The 23,628-nt window shown below is 39.5% G+C and overlaps 1 protein-coding gene across 4 annotated transcripts in view; it reads right to left on the bottom strand.

Annotated features, from left to right (window-relative positions):
• Positions 1 to 9,423, bottom strand: part of CALCRL (calcitonin receptor like receptor) — a 100,329-nt gene extending 90,906 nt beyond the window's left edge. For 3 of the 4 annotated variants that reach the window (XM_077883520.1, XM_077883518.1, XM_077883521.1), the window contains exon 1: positions 9,009 to 9,423. The gene's annotated coding sequence lies outside the window, so the exon portion shown is untranslated. Of the gene's footprint in view, positions 1 to 8,508; positions 8,623 to 9,008 lie in introns of all 4 variants that reach the window. The other variant, XM_077883519.1, reaches the window with a different exon arrangement.
• Between the last annotated feature and the right edge of the window lie 14,205 nt (positions 9,424 to 23,628).

Raw genomic sequence — 23,628 nt, 5'->3', positions numbered from 1 at the left:
CAATTAATTAAAATATTAAACAATATTTAGGAAAATAATTTTTGGGGCTTCACCCCTGTCAGTTTGTTTTTGACCTTAATACTTGCTCATATCTCATTTGAAGACTTTCCTGTTCAAATTAATGAAACCAAACATTCTTCAAAGCTTTCTTTTTTAAAAAAATATTTTATTTATTTATTCATGAGAGACACAGAGAGAGAGGCAGAGACACAGGCAGAGGGAGATGCAGGCTCCCTGCGGGGAGCCCAATGCGGGACTAGATCCCAGGACCCCGGGGTCACACCCTGAGCCGAAGGCAGACGCTCGACCCCTGAGCCATCCAGGTGCACTCTCAAAGCTTTATTCTTAAGACTATCTTTCTTTAATCACATTCTTTCTGTCTTAAAAGTGAACAATTTCTCACCCAGCCATGATGTTTGCAGTTGATTTAGATGCAAGGAAATCTTTCTGTTAAAGTATGAATTGTCAAAGTCATATTAGAAGCAGTTGAAAATAAGGTATTTCAGAACGTCTTCACCGAAGCACATACTATGGTGGGCTAAGTAGAGTCCATTAGACTGTCGTTCTTTCTTTCAGGGTTGAGGTTTTGTTTTGTTTTGTTTTACAAAAGTTTCGTCTATAATCCAAGGTTCCCAAAATGTAATCAATATGTATGAAAAATATCTCATTTATCAAATCTTGTCATTTTAGAAAACACCCTACTTCAGGCATTCAGTCCTGACCTTGTGACAAGATGAAAAGTAGAGTGGCAGCCAGCAGGAGAGATGAAGGGTGCATATTTTAATTGTGCTGAGCACTGAGGTGGAGCTGAGGCGGTCCAGAGCGGGGTCCTGTTTTGCTAACCTGCAGCAGCAAGCATCGGGCCTGGCACATTGTGAGAGCTTGCTGAACTGAGGATCATCCTGTTGAACCCTTGCACCTCTCAAGAACAATAAGTCATATAACTTAAAAAACAAACTGTTCTCTGACAGAATTAAATTCTGGTGTGAACAGAAAATTCCCCAAATAAGATAGGCTGCAATAAGAACAGACTTTAATTTAATAAGAGGAGGGGCGATTCTGGAAGGTTTTATGAGTCATGTAGAGAAAAAACATGAAACATGCTACTTTTTTTTTTTTTTTTTTTTTTGGAATATAGGAACCTTATACCCTGTAAGCCCCCTTAATTATAATATCATTGTTTTAAATATTTTAAATATTTCTTCTACCTATAATCAGACTCCACCCCCATCCAAAAAAAAAAAGGGGGGCCTCAGTCACTGGAGAATATATACCATGCTCAATGCTCATAGTTAGATGACTTTACATTATTAAGATGTTAATCATTTTCGATTTAACTAATGAACACACTGCAATTCCAATTATCATTTGAGGAGAAATTTTTAAAGAACTTCCAAAATCTAAAAACCTAAGTAATTTGGGGGGAAACAGAGCAAATATGGGTAAATGTCCCTCACGTGTTGTAACAGTTAATTGAATACATTAACTTGGCCAGGCTATGGTGCCTGGTTTGATCAAACACTAGTCTGGATGTTGCCATGGAGGATTTTTGTAGATGTGATTGACATCTAAGATCAGTTGACTTTAAGTAGAGGAGATTATCTGGATAATGTGTCTGAGTCCCATCCAATCAATTGTCGCTGTAAGAGCAACACTGAGGTTTTCTGAAGAAGAAAGAATTCTGCAAAATTTTTGTTTTCCAAGCTAATCTTGACTACTGGAGGCTGGAGAGTAACTACTGGGCACTGGGTAACTACTGTGGAGAAAGGTGAGGGTTAAGCAGGCGTAGATGAAAGAACTTAGTGGAAGGAAATGCATACACAAAGAAAGATGGGAAATTACCAATGGCAGATTCTACTTACTATGTACAGGTATATCTCATTTTATTGTGCTTCTCAGCTATTGCATTTTTTATAAATTGAAGTTTTGTGGTAATCCTGTGTTTAACAAGCTTATCGGTACCATTTCTCTGGCATTTACTAACTTCATGTCTCTGTATCACATTTTGGCAATTCTCTCAGTGTTTCCAACTTTTTTATTATTATTACATTGTTATGGGGACCTGGGATCAGTGTTCTTTCATATTACTATAGTGATTGTTTGGGGCACCACTGACCTTGCCAGTAAGTGTCGTGTGTACTCTGACTGCTTCCCCCATGTCTCTCCCTTTCCTTGGGTCTCACTACTCCCTGAGATACAACCATATTGAAATTAGGCTAATTAATAACCCTAGAATGGCCCCTAAGTGTTGAAGTGAAAAGAAGAGTCACATATCTCCCACTGCAGTGGTCTGGATAGAAGATCAAACCAGCCTCAAAATTCACTTGAGCCAAAGCCTAATCCAGAGCAAGGCCCTGACCCTCTTCAATTCTATGAAGGCTGAGAGAGGTGAGGAAGTTGAATAAGAAGTTTGAAGCTAGCGGAGGTTGGTTCCTGAGGTTTAAGGACCGAAGCCATCTCTGTGGCATGAAAGCGCAAGGTCAAGCAGCAAGGGCTGATGTAGCAGCTGCAGCAAGTTATCCAGATCCACCTAAGATCGTTAATGAAGGTGACTACAGGAGACAACAGACTTTCAGTGTAGATAAAATAGCCTCCTGTAGGAAGAAGATGTCATTTAGAACTTGCATAGCTGAAAAAAAAAAAGGGGGGACTTGCATAGCTAGAGAGGAAAAGTCAATGCCTGGCTTCAAAGCTTCCAAGGACAGGCTGGCTCTCCTCTTAGAGGCTAATGCAGCTGCTGACTTTGAGTTGAAGCCAATGCCCATGTACCACTCTAAAAGTCCTAGAGACCTTAAGATTTATGCTAAACCTCCCCTGCCTGTGCTCTGTAAAATAGAACGATAACGTTTGGACGATGGCACCATCTGTTTACAACATGGTTTAATGAATATTCTAAGCCCACTGTCAAGAACTGCTCGGAAAAAAAAAAATGATTCCTTTCAAAATATTACTGCTTATGGAAGATGCACCTGGTCACCCAAGAGCTCTGATAGAAACATACAAGGAGATCAATGTCGTTCTCATGCCTGCTAAGACGGCATCTGTCCTGCAGCCCATAGATGAAGGAGTCATTTCAACTTTCAAGTCTTATTTTTAAGAAATACATTTTATAAGGTTAAAACTGCCATACATAGTGATTCCTCTGATGGGTCTTGGCAAAGTAAACTGAACATTTTCTGGAAAGGGTTCACCATTCTAGATGCCATTAAAAACACACATGATTCAAAATATCAACATTCACAGGAGTTTGGGAGAAGCTGATTCTAACCTTCAAGGCTGACCTTGAGGAGTTCAAGATTTCAGTGGAGGAAGTCACTTCAGATGTGGTAGGAAAAAAAAAAAGAGCAAGAAAACTAGAATTAGAAGTAGAAATTAAGGATGCGACTGAATTGCTGTAACCTCAAGATAAAACTTTAACAGATGAGCAGTTGCTTTTTGTGGGGGAGCAGAGATAATGGTTTGAAATGGAATCTATTCTTAATAAAGATGCTGCGAAGACTGCTGAAATGACAACAAACGATTTAGAAAACTCCATAAACTTAGCTGACAAAGCAGCTGCAGGGTTTGAGGGGACTGCCTCCAATTTGGAAAGAAGATCTGTGATACAACGCTATCGAACAACATCTCGTGCTACAGAGAAATCATGCATGAAAGGCGTCAGTGGATGCAGCGGACGTCATTATTGACTTATTTTAAGAAATAGCTACGGCTACCCCAATCTTCGGCCCCACCACCCCGATCTGTCAGCAGCCATCATCACCAAGGCAACGCCCTCCGCCAGCAAAGAGAGTACAGGTCACTCAGCTCCAGGTGATGGTTAGCATATACATTTAGCAATAAAGTGTTTTTTCATTAAGGTATATATGTTGTTTTTAAACATAATGCTCTTGTACTATACTGTTTACATAACTGTTGTAAGTACTGGGAAACCAACAAATTCATTCAACCAGCTTTGTTTATTATATCACTTTGTTGAGATGATCTAGAACCAAACCCTCAATGTATCTGAGGTCTGCTTGCCCTTCCACCTAAGCTTCCGGGGACAATATCCATTCACACCAGGGGGGACCAGATTCCAGCCACTAATTGGAAAGGGAAGCAGAGGGGTTAAGAGCAAGAGCTCTGGAGTCTGGATTGCCAGGATTCATTTCCTGCCACCTCCACTTGAATCGCTGTGTGATTTGGGCACATTATAGAATCCATTATTTAAGTAGAGGTTAAGTCTGCTCTCTTGCCTCACATTTGAAGACAACTACATAGTTAGGAAAACGTGCACGTGCACACATACACATTTTGTTTGACATTCTTTTCACATAGTTTTGATCCTCCTTATTTTCAGTTATAACATGCTTCATTCTTCTCTAGCACTTACCAAAGTTCCCCTTCAAATTATCCTTGGAAAGAAGACAAAATTGAGATTTATGCCCCAAACACCTAAACAACTGGTATTATGCTAATCAATGAATATGGATTCAATTAATACTCATTGTAGAATTTATGAAACTGATACTTGGATATAAGGCAGATTTATCTTAGTTTTGATTGATAAAACCAAGCCTGTGTGCTCATGAATATGCTGATGAACCCCCTGAGACTCAGCTGTGAGGAGAGAGGCACCGTTTACTAGAGCGCTGTTATTTACTGTGCCAAACGACATGCTCAGGAGTCACTGTGCTTTTACAAGAAACATAGTTGAGCTCAGGTTAACCTACACTCAAAAAATAATGACAGATTCATACAAAAGTTTATGCCATATTAACATTTTTTAGTTTAAAAAATACATTCCAAGGTAAGGGGAAGAAGATTTCTCTGAAAATTGGGCTCTACCCAACAACCTCAATGAAGCAGAGCTATAGCCTTTATACCATAGTGGTAGGTTGGTTATATAAATATATATATTTACTTATTTATATTTATGTAGGGTTGAGTTGAGATTTTTGTCCTTTTAGTTGCTAGTAAGGTAAAAAAAACATGCATTTAATTAAAAGCACAAAGGAATGAAAGATAAAACTTGTTTTACATTTAAAAAATAAATACACTATTTTGATCATTTTTGCAAACGATAATATATCAGTGTGTTAGTTTTGTAGAATACTGCATCTTATAAGTAAACAAACTAAAGGAAAAAAAGAAGAAACCTGTTCTAGGAAAATATTTGCAATTTATCAGCTGATAATTAATACTACTAATCTCATAAACATAGACTCTCAGTTACAGCCAGTGATTCTATTTTATTTTTAAATGATAGTAAGACTTTTATTGTGTAGTTAAAAATAAAATTCATTTCTTCATTTTTTGTAAATAATTTATTAAATTAAAAACTAATTTGATTTTAAGATTACACAAATATTGGAAAATGTAGATTGTTGACTTAATCAAATTTAATGTACAATATTATAATACTAATTAGACATGAAAAAATAATCTAGACTTATTGAGGACTTTTCTGTTTAAATTAGAATGGTAATATAATGTATAAAATATATTTCCTATCATTTCCATGGTTTGTTGACTTAATTATCATATATCTAATTATATGTTCTTTTTCCCTAAATAACACAAGCTCAATACTTACATTCCAAATTTTACAATTAAATATATTCCATCTATCACTGCTTCAATGCTTTACTAATTAAGACTATATATCTTCAAATTTATAAACCAAATTATCAGTAGGTAAACCAAAATTAAGGTATGAAAACTATCCAGATACTTTGAGTTGTGTAACTGCTGTTGACGGATTTGGGCAGGAATTCCTGTGGGAATTCTAAACAAGGAAAATGATTGAAATATCTAGTAGGTAGCCCTGATCCTGTGTTTCTCATAAATTTTTATTTTCCATCTAATTTCATCAGAACATTTTCCTATATTAAATGAGAGGATTTCTTGAAATAATTTAATAGTGCTGCATGGTGGAAGTACTTTGGTAGAAAAAGGGAGCTTTCCTAAGAAATTATAAATGTTTATAGTTCATGCATGGGCTTCAAACCCAGATAGAGACAAATGTTTTAAACAGCTATGTGCGGACTTTTCATCTTAAGTGTATTCTCTGATAGTCTGATTAAATCAAGAACTTAGAGGAGCTACAAAATTTGACCCTGAGTGTCCTTCATTAACACCGTTGCAATGGGACAGCTTATGTTTTAGGATTAATACTATCTCTGAATCCCAAAGATAAGCTAGAGAATAAAGCCAATGATTTCAAATAATGTCCTTTAAATATATTTGTTTCTTGAAAAGTTGATATCATAATCATGATACCTCTAAAAACATTTTTTAAAGCTGCGTTGACAGTCATACTTAGAGTATGAAATCAGTTTTGTTTCATGAACGTACGTTTTGATCCTTTAAACAGCTTTTTGGTAACTTTTGTATAAATATCTCTAAGACAATTCTTAAAAATTAAGTTACTATGAAATTTTAACCACGGAGCTAAGAATTGAAAGCAAAATGATGTTATAGTAGTCACAAAAATGATGTAAGTTAAAATATATGACAACATATTAACTGAAGTTTGATTAGTTTTATGTGTTTATCAAATAATTTTCCACATTAACATAAAGCATATAAAGTCATCTTTCTTTGCCTTGATATTATTTTGAATTTCTTACTGAAATAAATTCATTATTTGTAAAATAATGTTTAAACACATAGAATGAATATGAAGGTTCTCTTAAATATGCTAGGGTTTTGGTTCCATTTAAACTTATGCTAGGCATCACCAGTGAGTAGAGTATATACACCTTGGTCACTCATTTAATACAATTTTAAAAATTACAGAACCAGTTCTAATTTCTTTTTATTTTCCTGTTTTTCCAATCTTCTTTTTTCAGAGTGGATGATCAGTTTTATATATTCTAAAAGTCTACATATTTTAACTAACAAAAGAATATTTTGGAATGTGCTAAGATCTATCAGGAAAAAAAAGATCTTGTAGTAATAACAGAAAGCATATTTCTTTAAGATAACTGAATATTACAGGTAGAACATGCCTCAGCTCACACCATTCTTATGATTTCTGAATCCTATGTTTCATACTGAGAACTGGCCTTAAACTTTGCGTTGATTTTATGATCCTAGAGCATCTAGAAAAAGAAGTTAATTCTTTATGGCTGAAAGCATGCATTGATCCTCTGATATTCTCTTATCATCAAAGAAAGCAAACTTTATTTCAAACGCTCAATGATATTCTCAAATAATAAGTCTTTGACCTTCAAAATTCATTGCTTAGTGGTTTTCAACAGTATTTTCTGAAAATAAAAATCATAAATCATACTATTAGTACAGTTGCAAAAACTTAAGTTACGGAAGAAAATTATGGGGTTTTGGTTAGCAATTAAGTAACAATTAGAGAAGTTTTGGAGAGTTCCTTATTATAAAATATGATATTAACTCAATATAATACCTCCTGCTAAGAAAATCATCTAATTAAAAAAATGCTATTCTAATTTTTGTTACTAGCCCATGGCTTTGGATTAGGCATTTAATGTGTTCTCTTCATTTCCTTCCCCAATTATCTAATGGTTATTTACAAAGTCACCTTCTAAAAACACATTTTCCTTTCCTGCACATGTATCAGAGAATTCAATACAATTAATGATTGAAAGGAAATCAGAACTCAGGCATAATATTTTTAAGAATCACAAAAAACAAGACTTAATTGACGTTTCCATTATTTGGAGTAATTTGTGGAAAAATTGAGTAGAAAATTACGAGGGAGTTACTCAGAATGAGTTTGTAGTCCACTGTTAATGCGCCAGATTATGGGTGATGAAGTGCAAGATTTCCCCATTGAAGGACATTTTGCAGAGTATCATTACGTAGATAAGAATATATACATATATGTATATGTATAAATTAAGTCAGTCAATATAATCTGAACCCATATCTGAATCTAACTTTTATAATAAATAAACTAAATCAGTCCATATAATCTGAACTCAAATCTGACATCTAATCTTTCTTAGCAACAGATTTGTGATGTGTCTATACCACCACTTAGGTAGACGATCGTTCCTTCACAATCCAGCACAATCTGTACTGGCGAAGGAAGCATTAACAGATGTTTCATCTCAACATTACTGTAAGTTTTTTCTGGACATTCATTAAAAAAAATACACACTTTCTCTGTTTAATAATCTGATATATATATATATATATATTTGGGAAACCTTTGTTACTTTATTCACAGTTATCTCTATTTCACATCCTGCCCCCCAAAGCTTGCAGAGGGATACCAGACAAATTGAAGGAATATATTATTAACTAAAGAATCGCAAAATTACAGTTAATGTAGAAGTAACATTTCCTTGACCCTAGCTGGGTTTTTGTTTTTCGGTTTTTTGGTTTTTTGTAGCCCACTCCCTGATCCAATACAGCGGAAACCATTCAGGGTTAGCAAGGGAGAGACTTAACCACATCTGGCAACAATGAACAATGAAAATTCTATTAGTCCAATAGTCAGAGATGTATGTGTAAATAAAGGTGAAAGGCGAATGGGAGACAAACCTCATAAATCCAGAGTGATCAACTTTTCTTCTAATTCTCCATTTTCCCCAACTGCAGAGTGACTGAGGCTGCAGGACCCCATAAGTAGTTACTCCATCCCCCTTCCTCGGAGTACTGACAATATAAAAAGTTTAAAGACCCTTCTTGGGGGGGAAATGTTTTCCAGCTGTCAAAATTTAAGCTTAACTAATAGCAGAGCAAAATTTAAAGGGCATCGTTCCCTGATTAAGAGATTTGTTCGAAGTATGCCTTTTAATCCATTTGGAGTTTTATTCCTTGCTCAGTTTGTCTTCCGGAATGTCACGGTACATAAGAATACCTCGTAGTAATAGGCTCTGTACACAGTTTGGAGTAAAGCCCTGTCGTTTCCCTAACATTTGCAATAGATGAGAAGATGCTTGGACATTAGTCCGACCACCACGTCCCACCACAGAAACCCTGCCAGACTAAAGGATGAGCCTTCTCACACGACATGTATTTGTTCTGAATAATGTACTTACCCGGCGCAGCTTCTAGGGAAATTCTTGGTGAAATAGTCTCAGGATGGAATTTGATTTTCTGAGATTCCGCAGAAGAGGTTCACCCCCTGCCCCGGGCAAGGTGAGGAAGAGGCAAAGCCTTGCCAGGTGACCCCGCAGACAGGCTGGGGTCCGGTTAGCAGAGCTCGATGTCCCCAGATCAGGAGGTGATTCTCTCTGCTGCAGAGACAGGGTTGTTCTGAGGAGATTGCAAGTGTTGTCACATTGTAAGTGCTCAGCAGCCGAAGGGAAACATCAGAGCTTCCTGTTACATCACTCTGACCCCGCCTGCAGTTAGTGTTAGGTTACTTTCCTCCCCAAATAGCATACCCCAGGCAGGCAGCCCTCCTCTCCCGCGGGGGGCTGGAGCGAGGAGCAGCAGCGTGAACAGACAGACATCAGATGCTGCAGCACCTCGGGCTGCGGCTCACCTGGACGGGGCTGTCACAACTTGCCACTGAGCTGCCTGCCTCCTGGAGGAAATCCGAGCGCACCCCCTGCTCCGGGGATCACAGGCGTCAGGGCAGTGGGTGTGGGTGTGGCTGTGTGCATGTGTGCGGGTGTGTGCATGTGTGCATGTGGGTGCGTGTGTGCATCTGTGCATGTGTGTGTGCCTGTGTGTGTGCATCTGTGCATCTGTGTGCATGTGGGTGCATGTGTGCATCTGTGCATGTGTGTGTGTGCGTGTGTGCATGCGTGTGCGGGTGTGTGCATGTGGGTGCGTGTGTGCATGTGTGCCTGTGTGTGTGCATCTGTGCATCTGTGTGCGTGTGTGTGCATGCGTGCATGCGTGTGCGGGTGTGTGCGTGTGTGTGTGCATGTGTGCGCGTGTGCATCTGTGCATATGTGTGCATATGCGTGCGTGTGTGTTGAACTGCACTTTGCAAAGCGTCGAGGAACTATTATCTAACTCGCCTTCGTGAGTGAACACACAAACCATCCCAACACCCATCACGATTGGCTCCGTGACCCCACTCTGACCGAGCTCAGAACCACAGCTATTCTCACACCGGTTTCTCACAATTAAACGATGAAATGTTTTCCTGTAGGTCTCTACACTTTTTTTTTTTACTTTGTCCAAGACATAACTGAGTGTGTATGTGTCATAAATGAACCCCGGTGTGTGTACACGTGCTCTGTGTGTGTGTGTGTGTGTGTGTACAGATCCGTGGGATTGTTTTGTCGTTACATGTAGGCATGTATATTAGGGAAAGTAGCTTTTTGAGAACATATTTATAAATTTAAAATGACTGCACACGTTTTGAAATATTGCACTTCATTCTGTCATTATCACCTATGAAATTAAAAAGTGATTGATATTATTACCTGTATCCCTCAGAGTAACCCTACCAGAAATGCGGATGACTTACAGAGTGATCATGTAAAATACGTAACATATTCTAATTTTATAGAAAATGTTTTCCCTCAACACATAGTTTTATTCCAAGTGTGTTTAATAAATCGTTGGACAGTATCGAGGAAGAATGCTTTAAATTTGAGATGCACTTGTCTTTTAATAATCCAGTAAATGTGTGAGATACATCAATCAGCATCATTGCTGAAACCTAAGCAGCTCCGGGCATCAATGTCTTCATCTGTAGACTAAAAAAGAGGAGAATCAAATAATACCTAAAATCGCTTGTATCTCTGAGAATTTGAATCGATAAGTTACGCGACATTTAGAAATAGATAAGAGACTTTGATAATCATTCAAGTCTCCGTATCTTGGTAAATCCGAGCTCAGAGGCGCTGGACAACTAGTCGATTACTGACATTCGGGAACAAAATGAGACGCTCACGGTTTTCGTTCGCGAGTGAAAGAGGAAAGGGCAACGTAAATTAAAGGGACACTATGTTTCTGAGGCAGTCTGCACCTGCCCACACTTCTTATTACCCGGATCCATGGAAGAACCTTATTATACAACTTGGGTTTTAAGATCAGTGGGATCCAGGTGAATAAAAACACACGCATATAAAAATAGGGCACATCCTAATGTCTGCCAGTTAGAGTTAAGAGCCCTGCAAGCAACGGAGTGATGCACGCGTGCCAGTGAAGGAGAGGAACACGCAGAGGAGTGCAGGTGCGGGTGACAGACGACTATGCGCAGGTGCGCTTTGGGGGGAGGCCCCGCCAGGCTGCTGGGAGGCACTTCGTTTGAGCGTCTCCTCCAGCCCCTAAGAGGAAAAGTCAACCTTGCAGATTAGGCCCAGCCCCACAGAACCCCACAAACAAGGGCTCCTTCATCAGGCTGGCGGCCGAAACCCCTGAGGACGGCTGCCCTGAGTCCTGCCACCGTGGGGAGGGCGCAGGGTCAGGAGTCCCCTGGAGAAGCGGGAAGCCCGGAGGCCCGAAATCCCAGGCCCGGTTCCGACCCTCTCTCTGTGTGGGACCTTTCATGGGGCTTTTCATAGGTCTTGCTGTTCCCGTCTGCAAAGTCAGAGCGGACTCCCACCCTAGAGTGTCCTACCCGAGCGGGCCTGTCCCTGTGTCCTCGCCTTCTGTACTGAGTGTAACACCGACGCCTGGAAGGGTGAACGCAGCTGGCGACCCTGAGTCATGAAAATCTAAAACTTTTCCCAATAAGCTCATGAAAGCATTGACTTTTTTTTTTTCAAAGATTCATTTACTTCATTTGCCCCACACTAGTGAAGCCTAGGGACCGCAGAGTCTGTGCTTTGAACTTTTGTCCTAGAGCTGTCCCACCCAAGCTCTTCCCTCTGCTGTCATCGGCTGCCACCCCAAGGCCCAGCGGGGTTATCACGTTCACACCCAAGTGAGCCGTCGGGCACGTGGCTGGAGCCCCTGCAGACACTCGCGTGGCGCTTTCCAGGCGCACCTGTAAGCCTTCCCTAGAGCTGATGGTCCAGCTGCCCCACTGACCAGATCCTTAAGAGTCGCCGTGTCGTGAGCTCCCAACGAAACAAATGGCTCGAGCGCTTCCAGGCAGCCACTCTGGGATCCAGGGGACAGGACAAAGGATGGAGAATGCGAATTTCTCAAGTTCACGCTGAAAGATGATGACACGTATTTAAGAAAATGAAAATATTTCGGCAATGAGCGAGGTGATTTTTAGGCTGTGTGCTATGACTCCGTTAGCCAGCATCGTGCACCTCGTACACACGTAGGATCATCTTTCTCCACACAGATTGAAGACACTCGCCACCCATCCTAGCGACCAAGCTTGTTATTGTGAGCCAGATGCGTAGTAGTCGTACTGGGGAGTTGGGGAAAACGAAGATGGGCCTCGCTGGGTAGCCGTGGGTAGCACACACTGACGCCCGTGAGGCCTCCAGCACCTGCCTCTCCGTGGTCACCGCTGTCACTACCCCCGGGGAGTCGCACCCGCCTCGCAGAGCGCCTCAGTAGGCTTTCTGCAGAACTGAGGAACAACCTGTGCCTGGGACGTGATGCACATGGTGCTCGGCAGCCTCGCTGTCCTGCACAAGGGTTGCACAAGGGTAGGCCCTGCACAAGGGTTGCACAAGGGTAGGCCCTGCACAAGGGTTGTCCACATGGCCTGGGTCGGGCTCGGAGTTCCATCATGCCCCGGGAATGCACACCGGCTGCCGGGTGAAAGGCACTTGGACTCTAGCTCCGGAGGAGGCCAACCCACAGTCTCCGGATTAGTGACTGACTAATCCAGACTCAGTCAAATGGACCAAAATGTGGATCGATGCATTTCATTCTGCAGCTGCGCCGGCAACTTTGAATTTGTGCAGCTATAGCCTTGCAGGATGGTTTTGCTACAAAAGTGAACAAGACAAAAACAAAACAAAATGCTTCTACTAGAAATGTAGCAGGGACAGACTGCCCCTGGGGACAATGCTAGAGAGGTCTGTAGGAACGGTTTCTATGATTATGTTGCAAGTTATGTTTCAGGTATGAGCCCTGCGGTGGTGAGTCTGCGTTGTCGGTGCTCTGGAGTCACTACTTACACGGAGATAATCCCCGCCGTCCGCAAAGCTACACATACGTACGTGACTAAAAATGTACCAATAATTCGAGGAGAGACACATACTTTTTATCATCTTTGCATCGAGAAATTCTACTAAGGTAATAAGTTGACCTGACCTTTTATCACTTTACCTCACAAGTGCTCAGCGTACTTAAAGCTATTTCACATCATGAAATGAATCTTCATTCAGTACAAGGGCCTGGATCCAGTGGCTGGGTCACGCAGAGTGAACAGGCTGTTTTCTGTTATTAAAACCAAAGAGCTGATTTTTAATTGTTTGTGCACATGGTTGATCATATTCGAGGGAAATTATAATGTCATTTTTTTTTAAATATCTACTAAGACTACAAGTTGGAAGAGGCAGAAAGCTTCAAAATTGAAATGAGTAACATTACATCCGCCCGTGGGTAGAGAAAACAGTTTCCCTAACCTAGAGGTAGTATCTGCTTTAGTGTCGAACGAGGTGTTTCCCCAAGAGGGTCCAACAACACGCTGAAGACAATTGGCTACGACTCTGCCTGTGGTTTTAATCATTCTTATTAAGTTCTGATGGATTTGGATCTCCCATGAAAATCAATATTTTTTGTGGATACTCATGATTGTTTGAGCCTCTCCTCCTCCAGAAGCAGTCACCCTTGCTAGAATAAAGAGCTAACGCAGGCACATGAGATACATCATGGATGAATTCAGAACTGATGCTGTGATACAACAAAATTATAGACGCTCACTTAAATGAGTACAAAATGGACTCTCTGAGAGTGCACATCCTTCGTTAGGGTGATCGTATGCCCCAGTTTGCTAGGTTAGTCCCAGTTTCCATCTCCACACTCAAAAATGACATGATTTGAATGAAGAAAATACTATAGATCTATGATCCCCCCCAGCCATGCTTATCCATATGGCACTGACAAGTCGTCACATAAATATGGACGGTGAGTAATCCCTTTAGGAGACTTAAGTCTCCTTTCCCAGAAGAGTTTAAAATAGTTCTCCCTATTTCTAGGATAGTTTTAGTTGGCGTTGAAAGAGATGCCCTTTTTGTCTGTGGATACGTATTTATTGTGAATTGGTGCCATATTGCTTCTGCTTTGCAGAATATCAATCTTGGTCACAAGAATAAATGGTTTATTTAACTTGGAGTTTCTGTGTGTGGACCTAAGTGGCGTATGATTAAACGCCCGCGCTTTCAGTTCTAAAGATGCCAAATTGCATGAAATCAATCCCACTCCAGATTCTTTACTCAGCTATTGTCATATTTCTATAACTTGTAAAGTTATTAATAGTTTATGTTTTTCTCCTCAATAGTTTACTCTGCTACGTACGGTGAAAAATTTTAAGCATAAAGGAATGTGGAACCATATGCAGTACGGATATTAAAGGATAATACAATGGATTTCCCTCAGAATTTTCAACACCTTTGAGAAAGCAGCAGATCCTACACGGGGCTTTGAGGAATTAGTATCTACAGTCTCATCCTGCCATCTAGTGTTGAGCATTCTCAAATTGCAAAAAGCTGCTCCCTAGCTGAAAATTGAAATTCTTTTTTTTTTTTTTTCCTCTCCGATTAAAAAAATAAATCCCAACAACTAGGGAAGATTACTAAGAAAATATTCTGGCGCACATACTAACTAGAGTTACACTGGGGAGGGACTTCCTGTGCACTATACATTTAAAGTATCAATTTATAAATAGTGAGAAAAGACATCATAAAATAGATGCAAAGGCAAAATCATAATTAAATGTGAAAACATAGTATAGATTTTAAAATATAAATTAAAAAGACCTACCATCAGGACATCTGGGGGGGCTCAGCGGTTGAGCATCTACCTTGGGCTCAGGTCATGACCCCCGGGGTCCCGGGATGGAGTCCTGCATTGGGCTCCCTGCGTGGAGCCTGCTTCTCCCTCTGCCTGTGTCTCTGCCTCTCTCTCTCTCTGTGTTTCCCATGAATAAATAAATAAAATCTTAAAAACAAACAAGCAGGAAAAACATTGGTCTTGACAATGAACAAAAGAGACCTACCATCTTTTGTCTTCCAATGAACATACGTCTCATGTACACATGTAATGTGTATATTTATTTATTTATTTTTTAATGTGTATATTTAAATATCTGAAGTGATCTAAAGCTAGACAGCTCTGAGGCCCATGGCTAGGCTACAGGGAATTACCTCCCATGTACCTGACCAGGAATCCAAACCAGACCTTCAAGAGCTTACAACAGAGTGAAGGTGTCTCTGACCTGTGCTAAATCAGTCCCACACTGTATCCAAGCATAAAAAATCTATGTTCTGTCACTATCTGTCACACACAAAAAAATCAATCACTAATTGGCCATGATCCTGTTTGGCTTAATACAACTGACATTTGAAGGAGACATTATTTGAGGGCATAGTTATTTCCTCTAAGATGTATCTCTATAAACATTTGTATCATAAGAAAGCAAGGTTTCTGAACAATAATCGTCTATTAAACATATATTAATTGATCACCTACCATGTGCCAAACATTTGGAAAGATATTGCAAGTACGAGGTCTGGTGTAGAGACGTGGTCCTTGATCTCAAGGAGTTTGCTTTCTATCCCTAGGTAGACATTAAGAAATATACACTTATTTTGTTTTGTTTATATTGCTTAGATGCTCCGCTTGCTTAAAAAAAAAAAAAAAAAAAGGCAGTGCATTTGATGACTGACATAAATCAGGCTGAGTAGGTAGGTAGGAGGACAGGGTGGAGGGAGAACACATCTCCTGCAGAAAACCACCGTCTCTGAAGGTAATAATGACCCTGGAACCTAGAAGGGAAGAAATACAAGACAGTCTATAGATTAGAAAGAAGGATTCGGATGCCAGTGGTTTGCTCCAAGAGTGATCTTTAGGCTTTAGGCAAAAGCATTAGGGGAACAGAGCAGATTTGGGAAAAGGATGAGGTGAGCAAACCTGTGGTCTCGAGTAAAATCTGGATTTGACCCAAACTATCAATTGCTGGACCAGGGGAGGGCTCTGGAGTGAAATTTGCTTGGCAGAGTGGGCCTCCCCTGGTGCCAGGGAATCCGTCTTCCGTGTGTGAGGCCCTCGGGGAGTGGGGTACGTGATTTCTAGAGGAAGAGTTAGCATCCGCTGAGGACAATTTGCAGAAGGATGCAGGTGAGGGCTCTTAGCAGATCATTCTCCCAGCAACTGCGGGATGAGGGCGCTGGCTCAGTAAAGGGGGGGTGGAAGGGGTTGCCACACGGGGTTTGCCGGAAAACGATTGTGAGTGAACGAGATCTGTCCAGGTGCCACGTCTAGACCGTCAGGAGGGTCTGGGCCACAGGCAGTAAGAAGAGAGACCCACGTGGATACATCAGAACATAAGCTGTGGGACCTTGTAGATGATGGTGAGGAATTGGGATTTCATCCTGTATGTGATGGGTCTCACCATCCAGGTCAGGCCCTACACTTTGTCTCCGTGGGGTTGGGTCTGGCTGCGGTGCTGGGGCCGCTGGGAGGAGACAAGTACAAAAACTTCTCCTCTCAAGTGTTTCCATGTCTTTCTGCAGTTATTCGCCGAAGTCAACGTCCACGGTGTTAACCATGGTTCCTTATATATGTGGTATCCTTAAAATTCCCTTCTTATGGTATTTGTGGATATTCAGAAAATAAAAACACTGTAATTGGAAAGGACTCCCTTATTTTGGGTTGATTGTAAAGCATAAAGACAAATTCAATAACGAATAGTGATTAATTAGTATTATCTTTACGTTCTTGACATCTAGTAGTGCCTGTTCTGTTTTAGGGGAACTCGAGGAAGAAAACTAACGTTGATAGCTGGCGTTTTTCCAGAATTATGCTATGGGCTTTAGCTACTTTCTTTGACTCTGTGAGGGTTTTATTCTCACCCTTCAGATGAGGGAATGGAATCTTGGTAAATTTATACAACTGGAAATTGGTAGAACTGGAACTTGAAACCTACGTGATTTAGTTTTTAATCCCGTCCTTCTTTATAACATTATTAGCAAAATATTTTATCTGGTGAACTACTTCAGATACTTTTGGAAGAAATTTGTATGGAATATAAGTCAACTGATACTGGTTCCTGGGGCTTCAGCTAGATAATTCCACATAGAAGAAAGAAAAGTGAGTATTAGCAAGATAGGAAAACATAGCACAGTGTCCAGCAAATTTACATCAAAGCTACTCCACTAGCTTAGCTATTTTCCCATTTAAAACATTTGTATTCCGGTTTCTCTCCAGATCATGCATTTTTCAATATTATTCATATTATGAATGCTGGTGCATTTGAGAGGATGACAACAGGAATAAGGATGGTCATTTTTTAAACTCAAAATTTCTTAGAAATGTAAGACGTATTTAAATCTTGTGAGGTAAATTTTACATGGGTTCAGTAGAGAAATAAAAAAAGAACACTCACTGATTTCTTTTTACCCCCTTTTTACCCACATTATGCAACTTTCCATGTTAAAAATATTTTCATCACCTTGGGCAATTATCTCAGAAGCAGGTTACTAAAATATTGAATAATGAACAAATTGTGGTATGAGTAGTTGACCATTTTACTAAAGGCTAACAGCTGGCAGACACTGCGCTGAGTACTTTCCACGCGTGCTCTCACTCACCCTCATGGTCCTTTCACAATAAAGAGACCATTAGGGAAACCAAGGCCTAATAAGTTTGAATATAAGTTGATTTGGATCCAAATTCTATACTCTTCATTATTTCATTTAATTTTTTTTGCTTTTTTTTCTTCCATACTCCTTAAAATATTACACAAATATTAAAATATTTGTGTCTGACAGTTTATTGAAACTCTGAAGATTTGCTATATTTTAAAGAACTCCCTCCCTGGTTGATTGTGTACATGTATAATTTGTGAGGGAGAAAAAGAGAGTATACAGAGTAAAATAAAAATTTTCCTAATCTACTTATCTTGACAATACCAAAGACTTTCTCATTGAATAATGTCAGATATTTTGAGTAAAAAAAAAAAAAAAAAAATTGACAGTTGTTTGTTTCTTCTCCAGAGTGGCAATTTCTTGGCGAGATGGATCATTTGGGTAGCTCACAGCTGTTCACATTTAGAAACTCTAGAAATTACCCTAGAGTGATTTGCAAACGTTGTGGATTGTTTGTGGAGAGTAGGGAATACATCTAAAAAATAGACTCTTGGAAAGTAAAACTTCTCGCTTTTTAATTCCAAAAATTGATGAAGGAAGAAGGAAGTAGCAGATTCCCCTGGCTTCTAACTTGAGAGTGTCTGCAGCTTAAGGTATCAGTATGTTAAAGTGACAACCTCTGTGAAAATGCAGATTAAATATAGATCAAGACCCCAACAACGGTCAGGTTCATAATTGATTTAGGTCGATGTTATCTCGTAATGAGGAGAACAGCCCATCATCAGCAATGTTGACAGAATGAATTAATTTTGGCTACAATCGGATTTGCTTAAATCTTGTTAGAATAGAGTTTAGTACCAAACTTAGAGATAATTTATTTTCACTAATTTTTGCTAGTTCCTCTAAGAACGATTTTTAAAATATGGGGCGCCTCTGTGGCTCCATCAGTGAGGCATCCGATTCTTGGTTTGGGCTCAGGTTGTGATCTCGAGGGTTCGAAGGTGGAACCCTGCACGGAGCGCTGTGCTCAGCTGCAGTCTGCTTGAATATCCTCTCCCTGTGCCCTCCCCAGCTCGTGAGTGTGCACACACAGACACACACACACTCTCTCTCTGTGTAAAATAAATATTTTAAAAGAACTATTTAAGAAGGATCAAATTATTTATCATTATTTCAGAACTTTCATGAGCTTGAAATGCCTTGATGATATGGTGCAAATCAGAAGCACGTTTTTTTTTTTTTTTTCTAGAATGCATATAATCTTGACAGAAAAAAAAAAAAGTGTTTCAGAATTTTTTAAAAAATTCTAAGCAAAGCCAAAATGTCCAGGCACTCAGCATCTCCCAAAGTGAATGGAACCCCTACAGGGCAATACATTGGGAGCGTCTCATAAAATCTGATGTCTGGAAATCAATCAGGCACTGAAAAGGAAAATCCACTAGAGACGTGGTCAGCTTGGGTTTGGCAAGCTGCATCAGCACAGGCCGCTCTTGAAGGAACCTAGCCGACCCCTGAAAATGGACCACTTTGGCTTGAGGAGACCAAGAGAAGACTACCAAGAGAAGGGCCTGGCCAGTTGTGGTTTTTTTTTGTTTTTCCATCTTCCTACCTTGATAGAAGTGCAAACCCTTCTCACTGTAGCTTTCCAGCTGTTCTCTCTTTAAATCTCAGACCGAATTCGTAGGTTTTCGGAATGATTTGAAAGTTTTCTAGGTAAGTTAGTGGGGACAGGTGACTTGGGGACCCTACTCTTCCGCCATCTTGCCCCGCCTCTCCTAGTTGTGGTTTTTGTTTGTCTTTTTGATCGCAGAGCATCTTTGCACTTTTTGGCATGCTGGGTATTGGTTTTGAATGCTTTTTTTTTTTTTTTTTTTTGAATGCTTTTAAATAGAGGACATTCCCATAAAAACCCAAGATGCCAAAATCGGAAGAGTTCTTATAGGCCGTCTGGTTCATTCATTCAAGTATGAGTAAAGGTGAGTGAGGCTAAAGAGATTAGGTGACAAAGTCACCGCCAAGTAGTGTCAGCACTGGTGCAAGACACGTACCTTAGGTCGCACTCCAGATCTTCTCCCCCAAGCCTCTGATGGAAGGTGACAGCATTAAACAACTGTATTTTAATTAACTTTTATTTGCTGGGAAGGCATTCCAGGCACATAATTGAAAGATCAATTAGCATTAAAGCCTTTTAACGAGTGAACAGCTGTTATCCTCCCTCACACTTGCACATCCAACTTTATTCTGGCTTCCTTCATTCTTGCAATTGAGAGGCACAATTCCACTCTTTTTCCACTTCTCCGTGATTATTCCCCCACATTCTTCTCTGTCCTTTAGGAATTTTTTTCTTCATCACTAGTATTTGAAATGTCACGTGTGTATAGGGGGTGTGTGTGCTGGGTAGATTTTCCTTGGTTGGTTAGGGGACACCACTTCCATAAAGGAAACCTACGCTGTTCACGTCTTTAAAATCTCTCTCCCCACGCATTTAGCTATTCCATTTTTCTGAACCTTCTTTTACTTCAAGGTTGGGCTCCTCAATTGATTTCCTAATCTGCTTATTTTTTTATTATCCATTTTTCATTTTGTATGTCTTTAGAGCTTAGAGATCTCCCTCATTCTTCTATTTCTTAATTTAAAAAACTGCTTGTGTAGGGTGGTGCCTGGATGGCTCAGTTGCCTAGGCAATCAACTCTTGATTTCAGCTCAGGTCACCAGCTCAGAGCTGTGAGATGGGGCCCCTCACGGGGCTCTGCACTTGAGATTCTCTCCCTCCCTTTACCCCTCCTCAAGTGCTCCTTCTCTCTCAAAAGATGCTTATGTATTTTAACATCTTTTCCTTCATAATCTCATGTCCTCATGGCCTTTTTCCGCACATACTAAGGGCTACAATAAATACAAGCATATTTAGCTCTTACGTTCCCCCAACATATTTGATTTTCCTCTGCAGGATTTAAAAAAAAATTATGTATACATCTTTTTGGGATTTATTGTTATGTGTAGTAGGGTTCTTATTCTGTTGTGGCTGGTACTTATTTTCTCTCTTTCTATTTAGTGTACAAAATGCTTTTGATTTCATGTGTTGAACTTCATTGTAACAATCGTGCTATACTCATATTATTTCTGTTTTTGATTTCCCTGGATTTTCACTTACGATAAGCGTATGATATGAAAATAACTGTGATATAATTCGTGCCGAATTTCAGTTTCTCTTTGTTTTGGTGTAAAATGAAGACTACCTGGAAAACCTGTTCCTGAGTTTAATGGGAATGTTTCTGAAATTTTACCACGACATATCCTGTTATATGCTTTAGATGGACATGCTTCATTAGGTAAGGAAGATCTCTATTTGCTCAAAGTTTTAAATCATGAAAACAAGTGTTGAATATGGTCAAATGAACTTTATCTATTAAATGATAATTTGGGTTATTTTTTCTGTTGGTACCTTTTATTACACAAAAAATGGCCAAATGTGGACCATATTGATATTATTTTTTCCAGCTTTATATTCTTAACCATCATTGGTATTATTGGTTTTCTTTTCCTTTCGCCTCAGATTCCAATATGGCTATTACTGAACCTGTCTTTTTAATAATTTTGATATTTTCATCATGAATTGCTCTAGTTTTTAAAAATACTGCATTGCAATGTTATTTATCTTGGTTACTGCTTTTTTTAATGTCTTCTCGAATTTTGTGCTTGAGGCCTCAGTCTCGGCCCAACTCTGGCAGTCAGATCACAAATTTCAGAGAGTGCTTATGCCAGTTGGATACCTGGAGTAGACTTGTGACTCAAACCTGGTTAATCAGAAAGTCACATTTCTCTAAGCATGATATTTGGGTCAAGGCTGGCCATAAGATATTTGGGTCAAAAAGAGTACAGCCAGGATCTTTTTTTCAATAAGAAAAAAAATTTTAGTTCTATGTTCACAGCAAAATTGAAGGAAAGGTCCAGAGTTTTCCTGTATATCTTCTGTCATGACACATGCATGGCCTCCCCCATTGTCACCACCCCCAGTGCAGTGGTGCTTTTCTTACAGTTGATGAACCTGCACTGACACATAATGATCAACCAAAGCCCATAGTTTACACAGGTTCAGTTCTGGTGCACAATCTATGGATTTGGACAAATACGCAATGACGGATTTCCATCCTATGGCAACATACCGGATATTTTTACTGTTCTGAAAATCCCGTGCTCCATCTACTCATCCTTCATTTCCTACTTACCCCTGGTAACCACTGATCTTTTTACCATTTCCATAGTTTTGTCTTTTCCAGGACATCATATTTTGGGGAATCCTACAGCATGTAGACTTTCCAGATTGGCTTTTTTCACTTAGTAACATTCCTTAAAACTCTTCCATGTCTTTTCATGGTTTTGTAGCTCGTTTGTTTTTGATATTGTATAATATTGCCTTGTCTGGATATAACACAGTTTATCCATCCATCTGCTGACATCTTAGTTGCTTCCAAGTTATGGCCATTATGAATCAAGTTGCTACAGATATGTGTGCAGGCTTTTGTGTGGACAAACATTTTCATCTTATTTGGGTAAAAGCAAGGAGTCTGATGGCTAAATGGTACATAAGAATATGTTTACTTTTGTAAGAAACTGCCAAATTGTTTTCCAAAGTGGCTATAACCATTTTGCATTCCTACCAATAAAAAATGAATTGCTCTTGCTCTGTCCACATGTTTGCCAGCATCTGGCCATGTCCATGTACCTGATTTTAGCTCTTCTAACAGATGTGTAGTAGGAGCTCACTGTTGTAATGTGTATCTTACTGATGACCTGTGATGTGAGGCACCTTTTCATATGCTTATGTCATCTGTAGATCTTCTTTGGTGAGGTGTCTGTTAAGGTCTTTGGCCCACTTTTTAATAAGGTTTTTTTTTATTTTTAAATGTTCTTTATATATTTTGAACGCACAATCTCTTATCAGATGTATCTTTTGAAATATTTTCTTCCCGTTCATGGCTTGTCTTCTAGTCTCTTGATATTATCTTTTGTAGAACAGAAGTTTTTAATTTTATTGAAGTCCAGCTTATCAGTTATTTCTTTCATGCTTTGTGACTGAGGCCAGGACTTCAATTCTTTGGGATAAGAGCGTCTAAACTTTTCTAGAAAACATTACCTGAGAGAATGTGGGCCTTAAATTCTAGAAGTCATCTTGAAACACTGTGAGATTAAAAAATAAAGGCAAAAAATGTTGGGCAGCAGAATCAGGAATAAAGGTTGAGTTTCCTTGACAATATGATGCTGTGAGTCCATCTATACTGAAGTAAGATACCTTTGGCCTTTCTAATTTTGGCCAGAATTTTTGGGTGAGGAAATCCTATTCATTGCCGTAATGCTCTATTCTATTAGATGACCAAATGCCTGCACATCTCTCTCTTCTCTTTGATGAAATGAATTACCATGTATCACTACTCCCCTAAAAAGTGGTCTGTATACTTCTAGCCAAGACACCAGCTATGTGGTTGTAGTTCAGAGATTGATCCTAAGGGAATAACAAGGTCCTCTCTATTCCATAGAGAGGGACACAGGAAAAGCAATTCAGGTATGTTTATGCTAAAGTTCTTGAGAAAGAACCAAAAGTCAAAAGTTGGAAACTAAATTCAAATAATTCATAAAAGGGGGACAAAAATAGGAGCAGTTGATAAAAGAACTCAAGATCTCTCCTAAGTAGTTGATTAATGTCATTTTCTTCCTTCTGGTATGGCAGTGGGCCAGGACACCTTCAATAGTGAAGATTGGAAGTCACTTATAAAATGTATAGTTACATGATATATAATCATATAAGATGATTAGTAGAAATATGTATGGAATGTAAAACATAGTGTATTAATTTGTTCGACAAATAAGTCATGTGAATTCACATTTGTAATTGAAAGGAAATCATTAGCAATTTCCAATAAAGGAGGTAAAAGTCAGCTTATGGAACAATTTTTTTCTTTGCCTTAGGACTCAATCTTTGTAATAACTGAAGAACACTATATTTTTTGAGGTATAAAAAACTTCCCGAGTATAACAG

The sequence above is a fragment of the Canis aureus genome, chromosome 34 (genome assembly GCF_053574225.1).
Source record: "Canis aureus isolate CA01 chromosome 34, VMU_Caureus_v.1.0, whole genome shotgun sequence".
NCBI lineage: Eukaryota > Metazoa > Chordata > Mammalia > Carnivora > Canidae > Canis > Canis aureus.
Note: the sequence above shows the minus strand (reverse complement) of the source record. Positions and strands in the feature narration are given on the sequence as shown.